Source organism: Eucalyptus grandis, chromosome 8 (genome assembly GCF_016545825.1).
Source record: "Eucalyptus grandis isolate ANBG69807.140 chromosome 8, ASM1654582v1, whole genome shotgun sequence".
Classification (NCBI taxonomy): Eukaryota; Viridiplantae; Streptophyta; class Magnoliopsida; order Myrtales; family Myrtaceae; genus Eucalyptus; species Eucalyptus grandis.
In genome coordinates this window covers 65596449-65603454 of record NC_052619.1, presented here as the reverse complement: position 1 = coordinate 65603454, position 7006 = coordinate 65596449, and the positions used below count along the sequence as shown (strand labels likewise).

General features: G+C 44.7%; 1 pseudogene; it reads left to right on the top strand.

Annotated features, from left to right (window-relative positions):
- Window positions 1-584: 584 nt before the first annotated feature.
- LOC104417326 lies at window positions 585-2466 on the top strand (annotated as a pseudogene).
- Window positions 2467-7006: the final 4540 nt, after the last annotated feature.

Sequence of the window (7006 nt, the reverse complement as noted above, 5' to 3'; positions counted from 1 at the left end):
ATGACAAAAGTGGAGTCAACAGCTAAGCAGCACCAAAACATATTCACAAATTTCCGCACTAATAGGGCAAAATAGTAATAATAATAATAATAATAAAATAAATAAAGAAGATTATCCTTTCAAGAAAGAAAAGGAAACGAGACGATTTTGTATTTAACTATTGAATTTCTTTAATACTCCTTGGCCCCCAAAACAATCAGAATAAAACCAAATATTATGCTAATTAAAAGGAAAAAGTAAATCTTAACTAATTGGTAAGAGATATATACCAAATATCAGAATAACAGAAGGCAAATCTGAGCAAAATCTTCCAGTAATAGACACCGCCAATCAATTTGATACTTGAAATCGCCCATTAGAAAAACAAGAAGTCCATATTGAAGTAAAAAAACCCTCCTAAAGTCGGTCATATACCTTGGCCTCCTAGTAACCCTATATATATATATATATATATATATATATATATATATATATATATATATATTACTCTCGAAACGCCCTTCCTCCATATAATCTCCATCGATGGTTCCTCCTCCTCCTCCTTGTTGCCCATCATCTCTCCAGCCCCTCCTCGGCCCGCCCGAATGCCACGACCCGCCGCCTCCCCAAGCCGGGCCCACTGCCGCGCCGCCCACCCCTTCACCGACCTGATGGTTGCCAACTTCGATGATGGCGATGGCAACTTGCCTCGGAAGGGCTACACAGAGAACAACTCGGCCACGTTCTTGTCGACGGGCAACCTGTGCCTCGACTCCTTCTTCCACGTCGTCCCCGACACCCCGCCCGAGTCCCTGACCCAGAGGCTCGAGTCAGCCTGGGCCCACGATCCGCTTACCGCCCTCAAGCTTGTGTGCAACCTCCGGGGCGTGCGCGGGACCGGGAAGTCAGACAAGGAAGGGTTCCACGCTGCGGCAAGGTGGCTATTCAAGAACCACCCCCGGACCCTGGCCTGCAACGTTGGGGCCTTCGTGGGGTTCGGGTACTTCACTGACTTGCCTGAGATCCTCTACCGCCTCCTCGAGAGCCCTGACATTAGGGCAAGGCAGAAGCGCGAGTGGCAACAGCAGAAAGGCACCAAAAAAAAAAAAGCTGCGATTGCGATCTTTTCCAAGGTTAGGAAAGGAGAAATAACTCAAGGACGGCCACAGCTTCGGTGTCCAAGGAAGTGAGGGCTGAGAACGCGCGGCACGTGACCGGGAGCAGAAGCAACAGGCGAGTGAGCTGAGGAACAAGAAGAGGATTGCCATGGCCAGGAAGCTCCTGGAGCGGTACAAGCGCGATGGGGAGTTCCGGTTCCTCCACGACGCGGTGTCTGGGCACTTCGCCCATTGTCTAACCGCCGACCTGGAGTTTCTGAAATCCGGGGAGATCAATAAGATAAGCCTTGCTGCCAAGTGGTGCCCGTCGCTTGACTCGTCCTTCGACCTCATGACGCCGCTCTGTCAGAGCATTGCGAAGCGGGTTTTCCCACGGGACCTGTTTTCCGAGTACGAGGGCCTAGAGGAGGCGCACTACGCGTACAGGGTGCGGGACCGGCTCAGGAAGGACGCCCTTGTGCCACTCCGGAGGATCCTCGAGCTGCCGGAGGTGTACATGAGTGCAGGGCGGTGGGGCGACATCCCGTACAACCGGGTTGCCTTCGTGGCTATGAAACTCCACAAGGACAAGTTCCAGAGGCACGACGGCGAGCGGTTCTGGAGCTATCTGGCAGACGTGAAGTCTGGGAAGCCCACAATCGCTGCCGGCGCACTGCTTCCCCACGAGATTGTAGCCTCACTCGACGAGCCCAATGGGGGTGAGGTCGCAGAGCTCCAGTGGGAGCGCGTGGTGGAGGATCTACCGAAGGCGGGGAAGTTGGAGAACTGCATCGCTGTGTGCGACGTCTCGGCGAGCTTGTCAGGTGCACCGATGGAGGTGTCGGTGGCGCTCGGACTGTTGATGTCGGAGCTTAGGCGGGAGCCATGGAAGGGCAAGGTGATCACATTCAGCGAGTTTCCTCAGCTTCACGCGATACAAGGAGAGGGATTGCGCTCCAAGACCGAATTCATTAGAACGATGGACTGGGGTCGCAACACCGACTTCCAGGGCGTGTTCGACAGGATTCTAGAGGTGGCCACCGCGGGGAAGCTGAGGGCTGAGGAGATGGTCCGGAAGGTGTTCGTGTTCAGCGACATGGAGTTCGACCAGGCTTCCACGAACCCATGGGAGACGGACGACGAGGCGATGACGAGGAAGTTCGGGGAGCGTGGGTACGGGGCGGCGGTGCCGGAGTTTGTGTTCTGGAACCTGAGGGACTCGAGGTCAACGCCGGTGGCGGCGAAGCAGGCGGGGGTGGCGCTGGTGAGCGGGTTCTCGAAGAACCTGATGAAGATGTTCCTGGACGACGAGGGGGACGTAAGCCTCCTGGCCATCATGGAGGCTGCCATCTCGGGCGAGGAGTACCGGGACCTCGCCGTGGTTAATTGATTCTCTTCTTTCTCGTGTATATTTAGGAGTCTTTGGAAAGAAGGGAAAAAATGCAAAAAAAAAAAAAAAAAGAAAAGAAAAGAAAAGAAAAGGGTTCTGTCTTTTTGTGAATCTTGCCAACGAATACCTAGCTGCTTCTAATATGAAATTATATTTTTCATGGTTAGACGATGAGATCATATATTTCTTATGTTTTCCCCTTTTTTTAAAGAAATTTATTTTCATCTTCTGCCTAATAGCACTACCATCTAGAAAAAGATAATTTCCTGTGCTCGTTTATGATAATACATCCTTCCATATTCATCTGAGCTAGCTTTAATCAGCAAAATAAAACAGAACCTGCAATTTAACCTAAGATATTACGACGTACAAAATGCGGGATCTTGAGCTGCGTCAAAGGCGATTGATGTTTAGTTTCATTCTCCGTATTTGAAGGATTTCACTTATTGGGATTTAAGTGTGACTGATTCCTGGTCTAGTTTCCACCCAGCATCCAGGCAGAGGGACTGGTTACCAATTTCTAGAATCAGGAACCAGACGGGTGCCCCTTGGAGCCGGATTGGACTGGCTAATCCAGTCCCTAGGTGGGCCAATCAAACCGGTGGCATGTTATGTTTTTATTATTTTATTTTTGTTATATTATCTCATTAAATTGCATTTTATCCCTTAATAAACATAAGCTCAACCAATGGTTAGCTTTTCGTTTATGGGGTTAAGTCAGGTAAGACATTCTCAGATGAAACGCTTGACGAGCAAAAACGTAGCATAAAGATTGTCGATGAGAAGATTGTTTTAGCTGTCCATGCGTATGATTTGGTATATAACAATTTTGAGCCTTTGTTTATTCAAATGATGCTACTCTTTTTAGTTTCAATATGGTGCAATGACTATTCTTGTATCCTTTTTGGTATTCATGCTTTCAGTAGATTATTCTTTTCCCGATATACAAGTTGTGCATTTCATGTTTACCAGATGCCCCCTTCCTTTGTTATGCATACTTTTTGTTGCATGGCAATTTTCAGTTTAAATTGACCAAATGAACTCAATTGGTACCAATGTGAAAATGTTTAAGACTAAATTGGTCTAATTGAAAATTTTAAGATTGAATTGGTACCGATTCAAAAAGGTTTAGGTAGACGGTTCCACACATGTAATTGGAAACCAGTTCAAAGATTACCTATTCAAATTTTTGGAATCAGGAACTTGGTGCCCTTGGTGCCCTCAAGAATCGCCTAGAACCAGCTAGTTCCCAGTCCAAGCATTTCCTTTGCTCACCCATATTGGGATTTGCAAGAGTTCCCCATCTAAATTAGGTCTTAGCTTTTTTACATGACATCTTGAATTTTCTGCATTTAACAATAGTATTTAGCATGATTTTCGTGGGGAGAAGTGTCAAAAAAGTCCTAAACCTTTTGCATTTGTACCAATTTAGCCCTAAACATTTTTTTTGTGCCAATTTAGTCCTAAACCTCTTTACGTTGTGCCAATTCAGACATTTCCGCCCAATTTTGGTTGGATTTTGCTGACTGGACTCCGGCAGGCTAACGTGGCCTAATCGGCTTTGATGTAGACAACTTTTAATAATATTTAATATTTTTGAATTTTTTTTCTTTTTCTTTTTTCCTTCTCCTCCTCCTTCCTCCAGTCGGTCGCCGGCAACTAGCCAGAGGTGACCGCGGTGAGGTTGACCTCGCTGGCCACCTCACTAGTGGTCGCAAAGGCAGCCTCACGCCGGGTCGGGGAGGTCGAGCGTCACAGGCCATGGGCGAGGCTTAACCCTCGTTGCCCAAGCCTCGAGGGCAGCCTCGTGCTTGATCTAGCGAGGTCGAGCCTCGCCGACCATGGATGAAGCTTGACCCTCATTGCTCAAGCCTTGAGGGTGGCCTCTCGCCGGCCATGGGTGAGGCTCGACCCTTGTGGCCTAGGCCTCAAGGGCGGCCTCGCCCATGGCCGGCAAGGCTCAACCTCACTAGATCCAAGCGCAAGGCCGTCCTTGAGACTTGGGCGGCGAGGGTCGAGTCTCGCCCATGGCCAATGAAGCTCGACCTTGCTAGATCGAACGATGGCTAGCCTCGCTGGTTCGGTGCGAGGTCGCCCTCGCAGCCTGGGCGGCCTCAAGCTAGCTTCTCGCCACCCAGCGCGAGGTCGCTCTCATGGCCACTAGTGAGGTGGCCAACGAGGTCGACCTCGCCAGCAATCGGTCGGAGGAAAGAGGAGGAGAAGGAAAAAAGAAAAGGAAAAAAGAAAAAGAAAAAAGAAAAAGAAAAAATTCAAAAAAATTAAATATTATTACAAATTATCCACATTAGCACTAATCAGGCCATATCAACCTGCCGGCATCCAGTTAGCAAAATCCGACCAAAATTGGCCGGAAATGACTGAATTAACACAATGTAAAAATGTTTATGACTAAATTAGCAAAAAAAAAAAGATTTATGGCTAAATTGGCACAAATGCAAAATGTTTATGACTTTTTTTTAACACTTTTCCCTTTTTCATGACCATTACACTTATACTAGCTGTGGAAAGGGATTGATATGTTCTAAATTTCATATTTCATGATATTCAAGTTTCAAATTAATTGAATTGATATTTTTGTAATTTTGATATCTTTCATTGATGATTTTAGTAGATTCAAAATATTTTTAGACTCATCCATGTTCAGAATGAATATTGGTTTCTCTAAATTTTTATTTCTCTTCAATTGGCACAACACTTCTCTTTTCTTTCTCAAAATTTTTAAACCTATGCTTTGGTTTGAGACATTTAATTTGTTTGGCTTTCACATCATGCATGGCATCACTAATTTTAACTATTGTTCACTCATTCCTACAGTCATTAATATCTTCGTGACTCATGCTTATAGTTCATTATTGTTTTAGTGATTTGTGCACACACTTGGCCAAAGAAGAGGAGTTCATCTTCATCTCCATCAAAATATCTTCTTGTGGCAAATTTTATTAGGCCATTTGTGCCCTAGCTATTCTTATATGAGCCACTTGAAGCTCATTCATTGAAATACATACCCCTTCTACTTTAGACCTCGTGATTTTTACTCAAGGTTATTATTACTTGGTTCACTCCCCTTGCCTTATCATTGGATGGAGTCATATGATTGTGCCACTTGTGATTATTTAATTTGACCATCTCTCTTACACTTCCACCTAACAATTTCTTTAACTTCAAGTCATCATTTCTTTTAATTCAAGTTACTTGTTCTTACCTCCCTTGGCCTATAAAAAGAATTCCAACTTGTTGCAAAGAAAGAAAAAGAGATCTTCCTCTTTTACATTCATATTTTGATCTTTTGAGTGAAATGAAATATTCTATTCTTATGTTGTCGAGGTTTCAAAATTCTAACTTTTGAAATAAGCCAGGTGTCGGTATCACCCCAGAGGTAAATAACCAAAAGGAAACTTTATAGATTACTAAACCTAGAGACTTAACCATAGCTTCTAAATTTTAATTTAATCAATTTATATAGGAGTCGCCACTAACCAGTTATTAGTAGGTCAATTAAACATCTAAGTAAAGTTAAGCATGGAGAACATACTTTTGTGAACCAGAAATTCAGTAACACGAGAACTTAATTATACCACCTTGATTCCACATAATCTAGATATTCTCAGGCTCTTTGAGCTGCCTGGTTACGAAAAAACGGATGAAACATAATATTAGGACTACTAAAATTCGAAACCCTAGAGTTTCTGCAAAAAACACGCCCCCGAATCACTCTTTCTCCCTCACCCAAAGTTTCTGCTTCCAAATCTCTCTCTCGCTAGGGTTTTTGTTTAAACCATGCCCCGAATCTCTCTCTCGCTATCTGTGATGGATGCTTTTCGGTTCTTTTCCTTTTTCGGCAGCCGATATTACATGCCGAGGAGTCTTCAGTCACTTTTGATGATCTTGTTATCGTCGGCTTACAGGGGTTCACGGATTTGTACAATGGAGAGGTTCTTGCCTCCGCACTTTGCATGAAATCTACACTAGGTTGATGAACCATCCAGAATATACGATGACTTTTGCCGGGCTGTATGAAACTCCGTAGGAACGGAGATGGTTTTCAGAGATTTTCTTCTGTCAACCATCTTCATTAGCATCTTTTAATTGCTAATTAATGACTTAGCATTTCGGCTTGATAGCGATGCCACAATGTATACGCATTTGGGGTGATGTTCCAGTCATTTATGATAGCACCACCACCACCAGCGCCGCCACCGCCGCCGGCACAACAGGAAGAGGCACCACCCCAACAAGAAGGGGGTGGGGGTGGTGTTTGACAGGATGCTTGTTTGTACTATGTTTCCAATTCTGTTTAACAGGATGCGTCTCTGCACTATGTTTATTTTTTTACTCTATCCTTTTTCGATAATCTGTTCCTCTTTTCTGGCCGTCGCCTTTTTTAATATGAAGTATTGGAAATAGATTAGCTTGCGTAAGCTTCTTTTTGCGAGTTTTGCTTTTACTGTTGTCAACTTGGTCATGTGAATGGAATATAATCTATGAGTGTTTTGATCCTGAGCATATGTGCAGAAGAGTT